At 36.8% G+C, this 16,931-nt stretch overlaps 1 protein-coding gene across 14 annotated transcripts in view; it reads left to right on the top strand.

Moving 5' to 3' along the window:
• The window catches only part of RBM47 (RNA binding motif protein 47), a 139,886-nt gene that overhangs the window by 74,707 nt on the left and 48,248 nt on the right, over positions 1-16,931 (top strand). For 2 of the 14 annotated variants that reach the window (XM_074273680.1, XM_074273673.1), the window contains exon 1: positions 1,298-1,443. The exons of 9 other annotated variants lie outside the window; for them this stretch is intronic. The gene's annotated coding sequence lies outside the window, so the exon portion shown is untranslated. Of the gene's footprint in view, positions 1-1,296; positions 1,444-5,978; positions 6,793-16,931 lie in introns of those variants that run through there. 3 more of the 14 variants (XM_074273683.1, XM_074273681.1, XM_074273675.1) reach the window with 3 other exon arrangements.

Genomic DNA, 16,931 nt, shown 5'->3' with positions numbered 1-16,931 from the left:
GAAGAAGTAGAGAAGAGATGAATTCAAAAGGAAACCAGTGAGAGTAAAGGCAGGACAGAGAGAGATGACTGACTGAATGAAAGGGGAAGAAAGGTTGGAAAAAGGGGAAGATTGAAAACTTTCTTACCCTTTCCTTTGGAGAAAGAAATGTCAAAAGTCATTTACCATGACCACTCCCAATAGGTATTATCTTAGAGAAGCTGATTTGATTCAAGTCAGAAACGAAACTTGGACTTCTCTGATTGTACTTTTACCTTTGTCCTATTTATTAAGATAAACTGAAAATAAAAGTCGTACCATAGGAGAATAAAAGATAAATTCTACAGTAGATAAAGATATACAGCTAGCTGGTGTAATGGATGGAGGGCCAGAGCTGCATTCAAGTTGAACCATTTGCCTCATCTGTAGAATCAAGCGGAGAAGGAAATGACAAACAACTCCAGTATGTTTGCCACAAAATCCCCAAATGGGGTGTCCCAAAGAGTCTAACGTGACTGAATAAAAAAAATATATATTTTCGAAAACTTTCTTATTCTTCTCTCTTTGAAATCTACCATACCAACCTTCCCCCTCCTAGTATTACTCGGAAATACTCAGCAATTTCCAGATGTAGTTTTTTCTAAATTCATGCAGAAGTTCCTTGGAGCATCCTTGCAGAGTATCTCATGAATAACCATGGTAGCCCCTCGAGATAACCTGACATTGTGGAGCCTCGAATGCTCCAGCGCCAGCCATTTTCCATTTTCCTCCATTTGTAATTGTTAACTTGAATGGAATGTGACACTTCTGGTTTGGAGCAGTTGGCTTTGAGCTGTGGCTAACTTGACAGATACTGAAAAGAGCAAAAACTTACTGTTCCTTACTGAGGAGAATAGTTTATCAGGAGGTGGATTATTGACTTTAAATTTTGTTTGTTTGTTGTTTTGTAGTTTTTTTTCCTCTATTTTCCATAATTTGGGTCTAATTCTTCCTCATAAATGTCCACATCCGAAGCACATTTGCAGCTGTCTGACTGCCTGTGTGTACGGATTTATTTGTAAACACTGTGCTTTATTAACTCTTCCCTTTCACAATTTTTTTTTTTTCAGTTAGGCTTGCCCAGGCTTGCTTAGGGATTAGAACAATGAGAACTTTATAATCATTTTTTTTCCCATTAAAAATCAAGCATTTCTACTGTCTTTGACTTTTGCCTTTTATAAGGGGGAAGTATGGAAATAGGACCCTGTTCTTCATTTACATTACTGTACATCACATGGGTATCTTTGTGACCATTATATTGTGTTCTCTCAATGGTGTTTGCTCTGAGGGTGGGACACAAGGTTGTTTAGTGCCTCGTAAAACATTTACCAAAAGCAGTGAGCCATGGTTTTGAAGGGCATTCCGTTGCCAGAGTGTAGGAGGAGAGTACAAGACAGCAAAAGCAGAACAGCAGGTATTTGGCAGGTACTGGCTTTTATTTAATATTTATCACACTTATAATTTGAGATTTGGTGTGACTTTCAGTTCGGGGGCTGTGGAAGGGATGAGGCTGGAGGGGGAATGGTATTTTTCTGCGTGCTGTATTTTTCCGAAGACTTTTTCGTAATGGTCAGCTTTAGCGGATTGTTTTCTGTTTTGCTGGAGAAAAAAGCAACACGTAGACTTTTGGAGACTTGTGGTTGAGTTTCTACGATGATTTGAGATAAGTCTTTTACTTTGAGGAAGAATTTAGAACAATTTAATGGAAGAGATTCTAGTAGGGCAATTTTGCATTTGGGCTGTGATTAGGGGCTTTTTTTTATTTAAAAGTTTCGCTGAATAGTAAATCTGGAAATTTCTTTTTAATGTCTTTTTTTTGTGACTTTTTTTTTTTTTTTTCATTCTGTTAAATCAGAATGCTGAAATGCTTAGGCTAAAAGACTTCATTCACTCTGCATTATCTGTATTTAAGTTACAGAGGGTGAGAATGACTTTAAAGATACTAGACTTATTTTGTGATTGCAGAAACCGGTAAGACACTCCAGTGTAGCAGGAATTTTGACATGCATAATAATCTGGCAAATTATAAAGAGACTATTTGAAATATTAATATTAAACTTAGACATATGGTAAGCTTAGTCAGTGTAACATAGTCAAGTGCACATATTTGTCTTTTTTGCTAAAAGTAGAATATCTATATCTCTAGTCATGTCATTTGGAAAATGTGTTCAACCCTTGAGGAAAGGATTTGAAATATAGAGTTCAGCTCCTTACTAGATCGGGTCAAAGTTCAAGGAAGTGCTTTTCAATATGATGTGCAAGATTTGATTACTCACTGAGACTTATGGGAAGTCCAAAGCACAGGCACGCAGATATTACTAAAAGTTGAGCAACTGGATGACCATTTATGTATGTGCTTTGGATACAGTTTGGCCAGATGACCTTGGCAATGGCCAGATAGTAAAAGGTCTCTCTCTTATCTCAAGGGAAGATTAAAATGGCTTTCCTCAATGCTTCAAATCCTATAGCCTTAACATTGCTTTTTTAAAAAAAACAATTTTTAAATTGTGGGACAAGGGGAATGGATTGTGGACCTTTCCTTAGGACAAGCTCTGTAACTAATGTGTACATGGGCAAATAGTGTTAATCTAATGACCTCCCTCCTCCTGCCAACGGACATTCATTTTACCAGTGAAAAGCTGGGTATTTTTTTCTCCTCCTTTTTTACTATTGCATCAGAAAATATGGATCATGTAATGGCAAGATTGTGATTCTCCAAGAGTCATTTGATGCCTAGACTTGATGTAAATTGGTATATCTGTTTAGTGTCAGTCAGTGCATCCCTTAAAATAAGAATTATTAACAAAATGGACTGCTTTGGCGGTCCAGGTTAAACTAGCCTTTCTCACAATGTTTTTAAATGAATAAATTAAAATACATAGGATTACAAGGGAAGCCTATTCTATTGCTAATTCTAATAAAGCAATCAAGTTTTTCAAAGAAGTTTCTGATCCTTAGGTTATAAAGAATTTCATATATGTGTCATCTTGATTATTTAATGAGTGTTAAGGTAAGCCTTCAAGCTTCTGAGAAAACTTTCCTCCATAAACATGAAAGGAGTAATCATACTCAATAATTTTCCCAAAAAAGCCCTTTAACTTAAAATCTTAAATGTTATTGGATCAGAAAGAGTTTGGCAAACAGTTGAAAATGAAGTTATAAAAAAAGTGAACAATTATGGCTTTGTCTCTTACGTCCAGAGAAAACCATTTCTCAGTTAATGATTGTGATACAAAGAGCTTGGAATACAGTAAGTGGATGGTTCCCAAGTATTTCTGATCCCTTTGTAACACCTCTTAAATCCAGAAAGTGGGTCATTTTTCAGAGATTTCACTTTGGATTATCAAAGTTTACTAGATCAAATTTTGGAAAAGTTATAGTATTTTAAAACTTGCTATGTTACATAAAAGTATGTGGTCAAGCCAACGTACTGCTCTGGGATTGTGGGATCACAGGACACACACTGAAGTGGCCATTGGTGATAGCAGACGTATATAGGGAAGCACTGAAAGCTGAAAGAAACCGATGGAAGTTATTGTGTAGGCAAAAATACCAAATTCTAGGGAGGTACAAAGTGTGGAGCCAAAGTTGAGTCCTCAAACTCCAGATCCATCAATCTTCCCATGGATCTTCTGTCTAGAGGCACTATGCCTCTGCCGTAATAAGCACTTAATCAATATTGCGATACCTCACTTATGTAGAAAGCCACCGGTCCTGAATTATCCAGAGCATAGTCAAAAATTCAGAAACTCTGTTTGTCAATGTCCATTCATTCAACAAAAATTCATTAGGTTCTGGCATTTCGGGAAGCACAAGTAGCAAAGAAAAACCAATTAACAAGTGGCCTTTGGTTAGTAGGAGGCTAAAATAATAAAGCAAATATCCCGTAGCTTCTGCCCTTTCTCAGAGCCCGTGGACTTTTATGTTACATAGAATTGTAGCAAGTTTGACTTTTGGTTTACTAGTGCTCAACAGCTTAGAAAAGGCACTTAATGGGAGCGAGCAAAAATATCGGAAGTTGACTAAGGACTTAAAAAGCACAGAAGACAAGGGCCATTTAGTATAGGGATATTTTACAACTCTGATTAATGCCAAAAAATATCATATTGTACTTGTAATTCATTAGAGTACAATAAATGGATTTCATAATGATCCTGAGTCATCCCAATATGATTAAATTATGTTCTCTATATTCTCTTTAGAATGTTTGAAATTGTACCGATGTTCCTGTACAAAATGATTACAAATGAATAAGATTGTGCGTGTGAATTTCCAAAAAAGTCCCAACAATAAGACATAAATGATGTTATAATATTCTTTTTTTTTTTTTCCTCATTTAAGAAAAAAATCTAAATTATTCCTTTTAAAAAAAGATTTTAAAAGTGGTCAAACCAAGGAAGTACTTTGAGGTATATAAGGTGATGCATTGATGAAATTTTAGTGAAATTTTTCTGAGTATGATTTCTCCATAAAAATAGTCTCCCAAAGAAGATGATTGGTTTTTATTATCTAGAACATTTAAAACTTGGTGAACTGAACACTAGAGAAATTATTGTAGTAAGCCATTTCCTGATCTAGAAAAGTATTGGGTGAGCTTTTTTAAATTTTGATTTTCAAGTTTTTTTTTCCTATAATGGAGAGTTCTGTCTTTCAATAACTTTTTATTGACCCTGTGTCTTTACATCATTTCCTTCCTTTTCATCAGCAGTTTTCATTTTCTTAAGAAATTTCTATTCATGAATATAAAATTTCCCTCAAATTTTGATCTTTAATTCTGAGTAATTTGTAGATCCCTTTTTCCCTTGAGGTACATTGATTCATTCTGAATTAGTCCCTGTTATATTTCTATTAAGATCAGGTTTTGTTGTCTCTTCACAACGAAATACCCAGTCATCACAAAGTTGAGTGAATTTCAAGAAGGAATTGCCTAAGAAAACATACTGGAAGCCAAGGAGTCAGGAGTTTTAGAATGGGGATTAATGACACACTTAAGTTCCCAGAAGCCTTTGTATGAAGAAAAATGACAATAGGTCATCAATATCTTGGATTCAACATTTCTTTTGGAACCTATTTAAACTCAAATCTTTTAGATTCTTCTAAATTTCCTCTTGATTTCTGTGTTCTTCAGTGAGAGAAATGTCATACCCAATAAAATAACAACAAGGAACATTAGATATTCCCTTACCCACTACTCCCCAAACATGTCAAGACACTGCCTCTCAGGGAAATAATAGAGTGGTATGCTATATTCAATTACTTTTAAAGTGTTGTGTTTAAAAACTGTTAAAATAATGGATAGAATGAAGGAATTTTTAAAAATGTGCTTTGTATTAAAGTTTTAAGCTACTTTCATCCTTTCTCATTTGACTTTGGCTGCAGGTGAACTAATTACGATGAACAATTTTTTTCCTCCAAGAGAACATGTATTCATAATAGCAGAGAGAGAATTAGATGAAATGATTTTCCCATAATTGGAATTAGGCTCTTTTTGCTTTAGGCTCATGGCAGCAAGTAGTCAGTCCTCAAAGGTGTTTATAAATTATTTTTACCTTTAGCAGGCACACTAAAAATGACCTTGTATTTGTGCAGTGTGATCACCAGAAGTGACTTTCATGATCTAGAGCACTGTGATATGTCTCAAATGCTTCTGTCTGAAATCAGGGGAAACCATCCTAAAAGAATCAGGTGACAGAAGTCACATCTCTTGTTGTATTTCAGTGTACTCCTGGTGATAGAGTGCTTTCCTCTCTAGATCTAAAAAAGTATCCCATGGAAGGAAGGCATAAGGGGGACATCAGGCTGTCCCACTCCCTTGATTCACAGCATTCCCTTTTTGAGACTAAGCCCCCAAAGCAACAATGATCTGGATATCCAAATTATTCTTTCCCAAAAGAACAAAATAGTGTCATTTGTTTTCCCATGTAGTTATATGGGGTGATAGAGCAAGTGCATCCCATTGGATTCTCCATGAGTCTGCCTTTTTAGAATTCTGGATTTAGAATCAAAGGACTTGGGGTTTGGGTCTTGGCTCTCAAGCGAATCATGCAACTCTAGGACCTCGGTTTCCTCATTTGTAAAGTAAGATTGTTGGACTATGTGACCCGTAAAGTCTCTTCCAGAAATTCATGAGTCTATGAACTTTACCATTATTACTTACAGTGACTGTCGTTGAGGCAGCTTGAGAGGAAAGGCAGCCGGCCGCTGCCTTCCTGGTCTCTGGACCCAGACTAACCCACCGGTGGACGTAACTGCCTTCCCTTTCTCCACCCACTCCAAAAGTTCTACTTCTGTCTAGCAGCACATGTACTCTTGTGGTTGAGCTGGATGGAACACGCAAAGGCAGAGCACTGAGACTCAGTCCACTTATTTTGGCTAGTAATTGAATAATCCCCTCTATTTCTTGAAAGTACCTTTCCAGCCATGATCCTCCTTAATCCTCACTGCTACACTGTGTGGTAGGGCATGCAGAAATGGGGAAAATGTAGTGTTAGAAAGATGACTGTAGAAGTTTTGTAGTCCATCCCCCACGTTTTACAAATGAGGAAACTGAACTTCAGAGAAGGTGAAGTAATTTTGCCCACAGTCACGAGCTAGTTAGTGTTGGATCTGGGACGCAAACCGGCCTCCTGCCTCCTACTCTGCTTCTTCTCCATTATTCCACAATACTACCCCCCTGAAAGCAGGGCAAGCTTGCTTCATGGAAGAGCCGCCATCACTGCAGAAATCCCCAGGATAACAAACCTGAAGTGTACAACCAGAGTGAATCTTTCTCAGGTAAGAGAAAACAGAATAATTTTAGTCTTGGAGAGAATCACTTTTTAAGTCTCACTGTCTATCTCTATCTCTATCTCTTTCTCCCTCCCTTCTTTCACCCACTGCTGTTCCTCTCTCTCCCTTTCCCCTCCCTTCCTCCCCATTTCTTCCCTATTTCTCTCTCTGTCTCTGTCTCTTTCTCTGTCTGTCTTTCTCTCTCTCCCCTCCCTTTTCTCTTTTTCTCTTTTCCCCTCTCCCTCCCTCCCTTCTGACTAGGATTCCCTGGAAGGAAGTTTGCACACGTAACAGGAACTAGGCAGTCACTGAACTCTTGCTTAATAACAGATTCAATAGATTCAACAGTACCATGTACGCCTTATTTTTTTTTTTTTAAAAGGATTGTGAAACCTCAGAATTTAACCTAGCCATTGTTTAAGCAAGCCTGATCTCCTTGTCAGTCACAAATGCAACCTTTGGCTCCACTTTAAAATATGAAACAAAGACTTTTGTTCTGCAAGGCTGGTAGAAGTTTCTTAACTGCTCTCAGTAGCACCTGTTTTTCACTCTTGAATCACAATCATAAGGTAGTTTAGATTATCTATACTTAAGTTTGGCTTTTATTTAGTTCCAGAAAATAACTTAAAGGAAGATCTAGCACTTTTAATAGTCCTTTTTAAGCACTGAAATAATTGTTGAATTGAACGTTTTATTCCATGCCTGAGAACTTGACTAAATAGTCAAAATTAAATAAACAAAGCCTTGTCCTGTTTGGGAAAATCTTCATTTGTAAAGCTTGAAGTTGTACAGGAAATAGACAGATTAGGATTGCACAAATTGTGCAGCGTGTGCTCTCTATGGGGGACATATGGAAAGGCACGGCCAAGAATCATACAGGAAAAGAAGGCACTTTAAAGAGATTTTTGAGATTTTTTGATTGAAGGAGTAATGACTTTCTTCATCTGTAAAATGGGGACAATTAATAGCACCTACAGTATCAGGTTGTTGTGTGGATCTAATGAGATAAAATATAAATATAAATTTTTTTAGTAATTTGATAATTTTATTAATTAAGGCCAATAAAATCAATAAAAGGGTGGCCATTTGGCTGTCTCTTTCAGACCAAAGACCTTTGCAAATCTTAAAAAGCTATATCAGTGCTAGATGTTATCAATCACTGTATTATTGCATGTATATTACAATTTTCAAAATGATTAAACTGTTCTTGTGTGCTGGGATTCAGATTAGTATGAAGGGGGTAGTGTCTTGGAAAGAACGCTGAGCTGGGAGATGAGGACTTGCCATTAATTCAGCTGCATGATCTCCGCAAGTTAACCATCAAGTGCCCTTTTTCATCTGTGATGGGAGTATCAGCTGTTCTGTCTCCTAAGAAAGAACTCTTGTGAAAACCAGACGGGAAGAAGGGTTTTGAAAAGTAAGAAATGTGTTAAAAAATACATATCGATATTCTGTGCTTGCTCAGGATGCACCTGTTATTGGACTGATACAGAGAAAATTGCTTAGTGTGACCTCTGCACAAGGAAGACATGCAAATTCATCTCTGTGTTGTCTGGTATATCTTTCCTTCTGTTTATATTCTCCAGTTTCTCTTGTGTTATTGATTGGCTAAATGAGTTTCTTTGCTAGGATCCTATAGGGTTGCCTAGCAGAGCTCACCAGCCATATGCTATCACACAGAACTGGAATGGGGAGACCCGAGCTTAGTGCAAATCCAGCCCCAGACATTCATTAGCTGTGTGACCCTAGGCGAGTCAGTCAGTCTTTTCTGCCTTAGTTTCCTCATCTGTAAAATGAGGAGCATCTATTTCATAGAATTGTAAGGAGAAATACAAAACTTGTAAAGCCTTTTGCCATCCTTAAAGAAGTATATAAATGTCAGCCATTATTCTTACTAATGGATATTTTACAAATGCTTCCTTTCCAAGTTAAAGGTCAGACTGTACTAAAGACTGAAGCTGTGTGGGACATGGACCAATTAAATTCATATTAATTGTGCAGGATATGACTTTCTCCCCAATGACAATTTTTCAATAGGAAGAAAGCCATCATCTCGGATACATGAAATTTAAAATTGCTATTGACCCTGAGGTATAAAACAAAAATATTATTAGAAGTAAAGATCAGAAAATTTAAACTTTTCCTAGTATGTGAAGGCAGATCTCATAGTTTCAGGCCACATTATATATAATCTTACCATCTCGTCTTTCACCATAAAAACCACCTTATTAATATAACCTGTTGACATCCCTTAAATTCTCGTACAGAAACGAGGCTTTCAGCTGCCACAAAGTTCTGTCTGGTGAGCCCAGCAATGAAAAATATAGATAGGGGTCCATTGTGAGGGATAGTATAGACAAGTGACAAATGAGACCTGGGCCTTAGTCTCTCAAAGCATTCTTGTTTAACTGCTTCAACTTTTTAATCTCCCAAGCATCTGCAGAATTCCCAGGGTTCCTCATGGCCTGCATTACTCATACAAAGAAAGGAACCTACTTTTCCATCTTTCTTTCAAATCATAAATAGCCCTTATTTTGGAATTAAAACAAGTTAATTCATAGCTCCTCCCTTTAGCTAATTGGCATTTATGTTTATATAGCACTTTAAGATTTATTCATTAGTTTTCCTCATACAAGCTCCATGAGGTAGGACGTAAAAGTATTATTAGCATCATTTTATAGATTAAGAAAGTGAATTTCCCAAAAGGATAAATGATATAATAGTCTTGGAGCCAGATTCAAATGAAGGTCTTTTGATTACTAATATCTGTTCTTTTCCCACTGAACCGTGCTATCCTTGTTCATAGACAGCCTGCAATGAGCTACAGGCGCCAACTAGAATTTGGGTAGGCCCCGGTTCCTTAAGTTTTCTGACTGGCTTCTCACAATTTCAGTGATTATGCCATTTAGGCCCAGAATCTCTTGATTACCTCTTTTCTTTGATTTGGGGTTTGTTGCTTCTTAAGTGATTAGTCAAGAAACAGGGAAGTATACAGATAAACATTAATCATCTGGTTGGGGGTTTTTTTTGTTTGTTTTGTTTTAGTTTTAATAATGTAGGGCCAAACATTGCCCTAAGTCTCTGCAGGGTTAACAGATTCAATAACCACATTTTCAGATTCTGTAAGGTTGAACATTCTTTGATTTATATAGTCTCTAACCTCTTCCCACCTAGGACAGGTGAGAATGGCACCATTTTAGCCTGAGACAGTATTTTTTTGGCAGAATTCAGAGAACTGCTTAAAGTCCACTTCTGCCGTCATGCTTGGTTTCTGCTCATGGGCCCAAGCCCTGCCCAAGATTCTCTCCCATCTTTCCAGAGCATAATGGAGCTGCTTTAAGAAGTTTCTTTAACTGCTTGATTATATGATTCTTATTTAAGGAATAGAAGGTAAAGGAGTGACAGTGGGTCAGAAGGGCTACATGGTAATTATTTGCATCTAGTAAACTGTATTCCTCGGTCTTAAAGTGATGAATAATCCTGGTTATCACGCAGAACACCAGTGTTCAATTCCCCAACAGGGAGCCATACCAAGAAAACCCCACGTGGGGTCAGAAAGCGTTGGACCCATCTAAGTGACTGAACAACTACAAACTGACAATTCATGAACACAAAAAATTCAAATGAGGTTAAGTAGTTCTTCCAATATTCATAGTGTTTTCTTTTAGAATTTTCTTTTCCTGGTTGGGTCATAGGCTCCCAGATTTACAGCTGAAAAGGAATTTTATACGCCTTCATTTTATTTTTATTCCTCATTTTATACTAAAGGAGCCATTACCGTGAGAGTTCTAGTGAGGTGTTCAATGTCATATTGGGTAGTTAATGGCAGAGCTAGGATTTAAATCTTCTCTGGACCTCTTCTCATTGTTCCATGCATTTCTACAGAAATGATTGAAAGGCTAGAAAAAGGGCACTTAAATTGCTGAATTGTATGAGACTCTCTTCGGGTCCTTTGCTAATTTCTAATTCCAGTACTTTTCCTTTTTGATTATTCCCAACGTATACTGTCTGTCTATAGTTTGTACATGGTTTTTTCTAAGTTGTCTTTCCATCAGAATGAACTCTTTGAGAGCAAGAAAGATTTTTTTTTTCCTTTCTTCATATCCATAGCACTAAAAATAATGTCTAGCAGGCTATAGTTTCTTAATAACTTTTATTGATTGTCTATTGACTTGAAAAATTTGGAGGGGAAAAGAAAAAGAAAAGAACAGGTTGTTTAATACAAATAAAATATTTCTAAACACAAATCTATCCCGTTCTGACATCAATGGATAAGGTATTTACTCATTCTCTCACTCTTGGTCAAATGCTGCATCTGATAATTACTACTTCATGTGCATGGATTTTTGTACACATAATTTTCCTGGATCTTTAGAAACAGTTTTGTGAGATAGGTGTAAAAGAAGTGTTATTATCCTTATAAGAAAATGGGATCTCCAAGAGACCAAATGATTTAGGGTCATACAGTGAGGGAGTGGAGATACAAACTTACTACTTAGTTTTCTTCCTACTAACATTGTGGCACCTAACCCTGCCTATTAGACATTTTAAACTGGCTGTCAGTTGCCCAATAGGCATCTAGAACTGTTGACATACTGAACATGTCCAAACAGAATTTTCTTTTTTCACCAAACCCCACATCCCAAATCCACCCATCTTGCAATCAGCTTCATGCAGTCTTGACTTACAAATCTTATCCCTATGTATACAATTTGTCTTTGTGATTGTTATTTCAGTTGTTTCTGACTCTTCATGAACCTATTTGGAATATTTTGACAAAGATACGGGATTAGATGCCATTTTCTTGTCCAAAATTATTTTACAGATGAGGAAACTGAGGCAGGGTTAAGTGACTTGCCCACATGTTTGAGGCTAGGTTTGAACCCAGGAAAATGAGTCGGCCTCATTCTAGACCAGCACTCTATTCACTGTGCTATCTAACTGCCCATAGCTAGCATCTATGGGGTATTTGAAAGTTTAAAAACCACTTTACAAATAATTAACTCATTTGAACTTCACGACAACCTTAGGACATATGGGCTTAATTTACTGAATCAGAGGTTGTGACTTTCCCAGGATCTCTGAGACCAGTTTTAAGGCCCCATTTTTCTTAACTCCAGGTTCAGTACTCTATCTACTGTGCAGTCTAGTTGCTTCTGCTCCAAGTTGTTGTATATATTTTATTTATAACCCAATGGCCTCGACTCCTATTCTAGAACCTAATTTACTTTAGAGTGGGATCTGTTGCTTTCATTCTTGTCTTATAATGCCTATGGCTGGTGCTTAAGAAATGTGCATTATTGTTGATCAACATGTTTTTCACATGGCCAAGGTATGTTTATCAAAAAGGATCTTTTTATGTGACTATTCGATCCAGTCCAAAAACAAAACAAAACAACTGGTTTCTTTAGCATCAAATAGTCCAATAAAATTGGTTGACTTTTCTTGCCCCACCACTGCTTTAGAATTCTGGAGAACACCATTCAGTATCATTGTCTTAATACTTTGGGGATTTCACCTCTATTTGATGATACTTATCAAAACGGAGAAATATGACACTATAATGTAAATGACTTAGACATAGGAGACAATAAATATTTCTTGACTTAAGTTAATGCAATTTCCAATTCCTTAATTTACCCAGTGATTCCTAACACTCCTATGATAACTTGAATTATTTCTAATTAGCTTCAGAGATTCAGAAAATTATCCCCAAACTGCGAAAGAATGCAATTAATTTTTTCTTAATTCTCTTTTAAAAAATACCAGTTTCTAAAGAAAGGAGATACGTTGTGAAATCAGACAAAACTGGTGGTCTGAAAGGGTTGGCCATCTTTAGCTGACCATAGGTAATCATTCACTATTGTACTAACACTTAACAATTCTATTTTTAGATATACTTTAAAAGACTTTAATTTTTATAATTTTTTAGCTTTAAACTTTTTGGGAGCTTCACTTTCCTATTTCCCAAAAATTAGGATGCCCGCACTATTCTTTAATTCTCAATTGTGGGAGTGAAAATTAGTAGAAAGTTAAACACAAGTAAGTAAAGTTAATGTATAACTATCAGTATAAGTACATATACCCTGTTAGCAGAATGCCCAATGCTTTTTAATAAAGAGCATTTCACTGGGGAAGTGAAGCCTGAGCAATAAAGTGTCCCTTTACAGATTTAACATGGTACCTGCTCTTTTGATGATATCAAAGTATAACTTCAGTGAAAACAATTACTAACAGATTGGGCTTTATGTTGATTCATTGATCTGTTCTTAAACCAGTGGGTCTTTCATGGTGATTGATGCCTTTATTAGTCAGTCAAAAAATACTCTGCTAAGCTCTGGGGTTAAACAAAGGCAAAATACTAGGAATAAAATTAATAAATTTTTATCTTGAACCAAAAAAAAAAAAAAGGATAAAGGGAGCTCCTTTATTTATTTAATCCTTCTTTTACAGTTGAGGAAACTGAGGCACATTGCTTGTCCAGGGTCCCATATCTAGTTAGTATCACTGGAATGCCAAGTCCAGTGCTGTCCATCTAGCTGCATTATAAGACACAAATTGGAGGTGGAGGAGGAGGAGGAGGGGAAAATATATGGAGCAGAGCAAGATGAAACAAAGGGAGGATGGTATCAGAGAGAACAGGGGCTTGAATTACAGGAGAAAGAATTTGACCCTGTGCTAATGGACAGGGAGCCCCTGAAAAGTTTTGAGTAGAGGTCACTTGCAAACTGTATAATTCTGTGATTTAATTTACTCGGTTTATTTCCTCAGAGCTGGTGGCTGGAACAGCCACCAAGAGAGTAGGAGTTTGGACAATGGTATGGAAGGACCAATAATATTGTATCGTGGGTTCCTTCTGTCTTGGAAGCTTTGGAAAATCATGATGCTTTGGTGAAGACACACTGGGAGACATTCCAGGAGACAAAAACGGGGTGCAGAGAATTGGGGTGTTTAGACAAAATTTTTATTTTATTTTATTTATTTATTTTTTTTTTTAAGAAATTTGCCTGTGGCCCTTGGATACATAAACAGACTGCAGAAGTACATTACCTAATCTTTCCCCTTCAGTATTATTTTTGCAATATCGTTGTTCATGCATTTATATAAACAACCTCACCTGAAGCCTCAGGAAATTCATTCTGAGAAAACTCTTGCACTCTCTTCTTGGGGAAGAGCAGCCAAAGCACCTTCCAGAAAAGAGTTGCAGATTAGTCTGGAAGCTCCAGCAAGAGGCTCTATCCAGGGCTGCCTCTTTTCTGAAATTTCTGGCTCAGCTTAGGGCTGGATCTAGGAGAACTAATGGTCAGGTGGCTGCTATTTTATAGTCACTTTCTTGTTCTTTTTGGAGTTGGGCTGCAATTACAGCAAGACCCTATTGTGTATGGAATTGGGAAGCTGGGAGAAAGGGGAAGATGGGATCAGACTAACCTGAAAGTGATATGAGGATGCATAAACTTGCTGCAATATGTAAGTATCCCACTCTTCCCATGCTCCTTTGCATGAAAACCAAGTGTTTACAACTGGTGGGAACCTTAATGAACATCCACTGAAATCCCTTGTTTTATGTGTGATAGAAGTCAAGGAAGTTTGCATTTTGTAAACCTTAAAACACTATATAAATGGTAATTTATATAGTAAATAAAAGGTAATTTATTGTCTTATTATTAGCTAGCTATGGTTTTATGTTGAATTGGAAATCTCAAAGTGGTCAACTGATGCAAGTGAGTAGTACATGGTGGTACTGGGACTGGAAACCTAGATCTTCTCAACCCAGGTCTAGGACCTTTTCCTTTACATTATGCTAATGTAGTACTCTATTTAAGTTTTTATTGTCTGGATTTTCACTACTCAGGAATATATTTTTCAGCTGTAATGTTGTTGGTATAGAAATAACACCTCCTGTATTATTGTTCCTCCTAACTGTTCTTGTGGTTGAGGATTTACTGTACTTCTTTAAGTCATCAGGCTGTACTCTTTTGGTTCCCACCTTCCCATACCCCAAGGCTCTGGCAAGAAATCGTGGTTTGCTATCAAAAAGGAAAATCCGACAGGCATTTACTCATTTGGGGGAAGACAGTAAAATATTGGATGTAAAGAGTGGAAATGACAAACTGTTTCTTCCCTGAAGATTGCACGGGGAGGTGCCATTTTGACTTTTCCTGGATTCAGCATCCAGGCATTCAATGAGTCCGTCAACAGAGATCTTTGGAATGTCAACTGTGTACAGACACTCTGGTAGGCTGCAGAGACGAATGAGCCGTCCTCCCTAAAAAAGCTGACTGGCTGATCGGAAAGAGACAATGTTGGAGATCTGATGGGAAAGAAATCACAGCAGCTGTATTGGAAATTCAAAACCTGTATTGCATCACTTGACCACTTTGAGATTTCCAATTCAACATAAGATCATAGTTTGTTTTCCAGGGATTGTGAGGGAAATCCCCCAAAATGTCTCTAGTAACAAAGGGGGAAAGAGTGATCATTATTTCACATGTAAGTGGATACATGTGTACATATATGTATATACATACATGCAGCACACTTTAAAAAAAATTTTTTTTTAAGTTCTAAATGAAGGATTTACCAGTTTTAACACAGTTGTGTGGGTGCCTATTTGATGTGCACTTTACCTTGTTACCATAAGTGTACATATCTTTGTATATAATACTTATATAGATACACATACAGATAAATATATGTATGTACAAATTTGAAAAGCCCTAATATCAGTTATTTACATGGAGGAGCTTATGCTGCTGCTGTTGTTCATCCTTCTGGAGAAGGACCAATTATAGCAGTACGGTGATTGTCTTCACTTAAGAGTCCTTGCACTCTAAGGTAGTGGTAAAGTCAAGGTCACTGTCATTCAATATGGTCCCGGTGCCCCAGAGTCCTTGGAGACCAGTGGTAAAGTCAAGGTCAAGATCACTGGAGATGGCCCTCAATGCTCCAGAGTCCTTGGAGAAAAGTGGTAAAGTCAAGGTCAGGGTCATTGGAGATGGCCCTTAGTGCCCCAAAGTCCTTGGGAAAAAAGTGGTAAAGTCAAGATCAAGATCATTGGAAATGGCCCCCAGTGCCCCATAGAGTCCTTGTGGAGACCAGTGGTAAAGTCAAGGTCAAGATCATTGGAGATGGCCCCCAGTGCTTCAGAGGAAGACAGATTAAAATAATATAATATAAATATGAATTTATAATATAACATTAAATGATATATTAAATAGCATAATACTGAAGAGTATGGGAATAGCACTAAATTAATTTTCATCTTGAAGTATGCTTTCTAAATTTATAGAACTGTAGCAGAATATGCATATTATAGTATACATATAAAATTTGAATGATAAGATAAATGAAATTGCATTTATATTTTTAAGATCTGATTTATAGAAATGTATTTCTATATATAAAATGATACATACACAATATATAATATATAAAGAATATATATATATTCTATATATATAATATATATTATATGTATATATATATAGAATATATATATATTTCTATAGAGAGAGAGAATGAATTTAGAAATTAACCATAAGTGTATAATATGTAAGTATATAGAATATTTGTGAGAACTCAGAAGAAATTCTGAGATTTATAGAAGACAAGAGTTGCAAATACATAATGGGAAGATATGAATTGAGTTGCCTTCTGGGTCATGGGCCCCATCATCCATATTGCTGATGATTCATAGAACCAGCCAAGTATAAATAGGTTTATAATTATAATCCTATTTGCCTTTGGGGCAGATTCCAAAGGGAGTGCTCTAGGCTATGGTAAGCAGAATGATTGAAAGGACTAACTGGGAGTTAGGGAACAGAATATGGAGAAGGACATGGGTCTTCTGGTTCTGCCATGTGTTTTTCAAAGCACTTCAATGTGAGGGGCAAGTTTTTAGGCTAGAACTAAGAGAGAAGACTGCTGGTCTCACCAAGGGAGAGGGCATAATCTGTTATTTTGCTTGGATCAGAAGTGACCTGAGGACAAATGCAGAAGGTACAAAAAGCAGTTTGACTGGATGCTTATTTCAGCCTATATTGCAGTTAGTAGGTTAAGGATCAAAAGATGTAGAGCAAAAAAGAGAGCAACCTTAGAGACCAACTGTTTAAATGAGAAAACTGGAGTCCAGAAAGGGCATGATT

The sequence above is a fragment of the Sminthopsis crassicaudata genome, chromosome 6 (assembly GCF_048593235.1).
Source record: "Sminthopsis crassicaudata isolate SCR6 chromosome 6, ASM4859323v1, whole genome shotgun sequence".
Taxonomy (NCBI): Eukaryota; Metazoa; Chordata; class Mammalia; order Dasyuromorphia; family Dasyuridae; genus Sminthopsis; species Sminthopsis crassicaudata.
This window is presented reverse-complemented; position numbering and strand designations above follow the sequence as displayed.